The sequence below is a fragment of the Rhagoletis pomonella genome, unplaced genomic scaffold (assembly GCF_013731165.1).
Source record: "Rhagoletis pomonella isolate Grant_MI unplaced genomic scaffold, Rhpom_1.0 Rhpom_scaffold_00014, whole genome shotgun sequence".
Classification (NCBI taxonomy): domain Eukaryota; kingdom Metazoa; phylum Arthropoda; class Insecta; order Diptera; family Tephritidae; genus Rhagoletis; species Rhagoletis pomonella.
Window position 1 is genome coordinate 1,762,530 of NW_023458568.1, and position 3,126 is coordinate 1,765,655.

The following is a 3,126-nucleotide window of genomic DNA, read 5'->3' on the forward strand; positions in this document are numbered from 1 at the left end:
TTGGGACGATACCTCTAAGAATCGATTCTTGTAGTCGTTTCCCATTCTGATGAATCATCGATTCTTGTACTCGTATTATCAACAAAAATCATTGGCGCGTATTCATAGTCCAGCCATTAAGTCGAAACTAATAAAGTTGCAACTTAAATTTAAGTACCAACTTAAAATTCACTTCTATTCATAGTCGCGTTTCAGACTTCTACTAAGTAGTTTTAACTGTACGATATTGCAAAACGAGTGTGAAAATGTATCGATTTTTCTATACGATATTTTGGAAAAATTACAATTATACTAAATAATGTCAAGTTTAATCATCCTTTTATGTAATTTTTACTTTCATTGCATGTTTTTGCAAAAGAATAAGGTATAAGTTTCTTGTTAATTGTGTGAAATTGCCAAAACTACCGCAATGATGTAAAGTCGATGTTTATCTTTTTCATTATCACGTTCTCACACCCCGTTGAATATTATTTGCAAGGGACTTAGGCGTTTCCATTGATAGCAAGCTAAGTTTTACTGATCATGTGGACAAAATAACGTCGCAAGCCTACAGGATACTTGGTGTCATCTTCAGATCCAGTGACGACTTCTGCGACGCTAGCACGATTACGAGACTTTACACAGCATTGGTTAGACCAATATTGGAGTATTTCTCAACAATTTGGTCACCTAACACCAATGTTCTCGCCAATAAAGTGGAAAAAATACATTTGTACATTGCAAGCACATCACGTATTTTTGTATAAGAGACGTCTTGACGTAAGCAACGAAGAAGTTTACGACCAGCTTGATATCATGAGACTAGCAGATCGCAGGCAAGCCGCGGACATAGTATTCTTCTATAAGGTCATCAATGGTCACATCGATTCTCCAGAAATATTAGAGCAATTTGGGCTAATTTGCAATAAGCCGGATCTAAGGACGAGAAGACTATTACACACTGTTAACTCAACAAAAAAATATGTGTGCTACGGACCAAGGAATAGAATAGCAAGCACTGTTAATGGCCTTAGTGGCAACGTCGACTTCTTCAGTGGTACGTTATCGTCATTTTCTGCTTCAATTAAAAGAAATTTTTTCAACTAATGTTCAATGTTCAATTTTGTTAGCACTCTGTCAACCATTAATTTTATTACATAATATATACATGCCACCTTATATTCATAGTTTCTAAATATATATGTGGTGTAATACCGATTGGCGTAAATTTTATTAATTCAATAAATAGCAAGGTAGTAGTGCACTTTAGCGGAAGCAGGTCAAAATGGACGGAAAAGTTCGAGAGTGGTATCAATCGACGCGTCTTAACGCCAATAATAACAATCCGAGACCGGAAATTAACATTTTTAATTCATTAAAGAGTTATTTGCAAAAAACACTTGTACTTTCCGCACTATGTTTTGATGAATTTCACGCAAATAAATGGAATAAATGAACTCAATTTAACACGTATTTATTAGTTTTTATACATTTGTGATGTTTTAAGTGTATACTTTCGCGAAATTCTGTATTTAATAGCAATATTCCGATGGTGAAAATCCGCACAACAATCTTGTGTAGTTAATATAAATAAGATGGAGGAAAACTGGTGCTGCCACTCTATTAAAAATAAAATGGAACTAAATTGCTCCTGCCACTCTATTAAATAAGTTTTTGTGCATCCAACTCCAACGCGTCGATTGATACCCCTCTTGAATTTTTTCATCAATTTTGGCCTACTTTCGCTAAAGTGCACTTTTACCAATATCAATATCAATATCAACTATATTATTAGGCAAAGAATTGTTAAAGAAGTAACACTGTTTCACCTAAGGCAGTCAATATGGCGGAATTAGAGCGAGAAGCTGCCAGCCGAAAACACCTTGTATTATTGCATCATTGTCGTTTTCAAGGCGAATTTATACAAGGTGGTGTTGTATTTTGTTTTTGCTTTTACTGATTTGACAGCACACCCAACAAATGCAAAAACCAAATACATGTAAACTTTCGGCCGAATTGAGATTTGACATAACACCCGCAATACAAAATACATGTGGTTCTTGTTGTTGTAATCTAAATTCGCCAGCAACACCACCTTGTATAAATTCGCCTTGGGTCGTTTTCAATGTGTTCAGAACTTAATGCTTTTCACGGCGAAAAACTCACCTGTCGCCCAACACCATCTTGTTAAATACACCTTGGATCCCAAATTTAAATGCACCGGCACTATCGAAACTATCGACTATCGTTCCCACGACAGTCGGGTCTACGTAATCGGAGCGACCCAGGGGCTCTATTCTGTAACTGTGAGAAAATGTAGTGTACACCGAGTGCAAAACTCACAGCCAAAAACTCACCGACTAAAATTCAGTGAGTTTTTCGGAAGAGAAGTGTACACAATTTTTACAGTTAAAACTCATTCTCACACATACTGAATCGCAAAATGAAGAGTGCACACAATTTTAGTGTACACTTGAAAACTCACAGTTAAGGAATAAACCCCAGATTTATATCTGGCCAAGAATTGTCACTCCAGCAACACTCCCCAAAAAACTCTTTGGGGAATTTGTATGCTGTTACAACAACAGCAAACTATCGACTATCGCTCGAAAGCAATCGATGTTTCTTCAAAATTAAAACTCGATACTATCGACAGTACCATCGATAGTTTTGCAGTAGAAGTCCATTGGGTTGGGACTAGGAATGTTCGATATCGTATCGATTATCCTCAACATCGATGTTTCATGTCACGATAATCGATTTTTTGAATCGATATTCCAAAGTAGATATATCGAAGACATCGATACTTTACCCGCAATATTGATATTTAAGTTGAAATTTATTTTTCATCTACAAAAAAGGGTATGGGAAAATACTAAAGTAGGTTTAATCAGCAGCTTGTGTGATTTATTTAGTTCTTAAGTTTGACAAACCGCTTGAGTCGACCGGCATGCCGTTTTAATCCTCAGTAAATATACAAATTGGAAATAACACAATTAGGTGAGTTGATAGGCAGGTTTAATATTCCATTCAATTGGCAGCATGATTTTCAACATCGATTTTTTTGATATCGATATTGTTCAGCCCTATATATCGGCATATCGATTTTACATGCAATGAATTAAATCGATTCATGATATCGATACT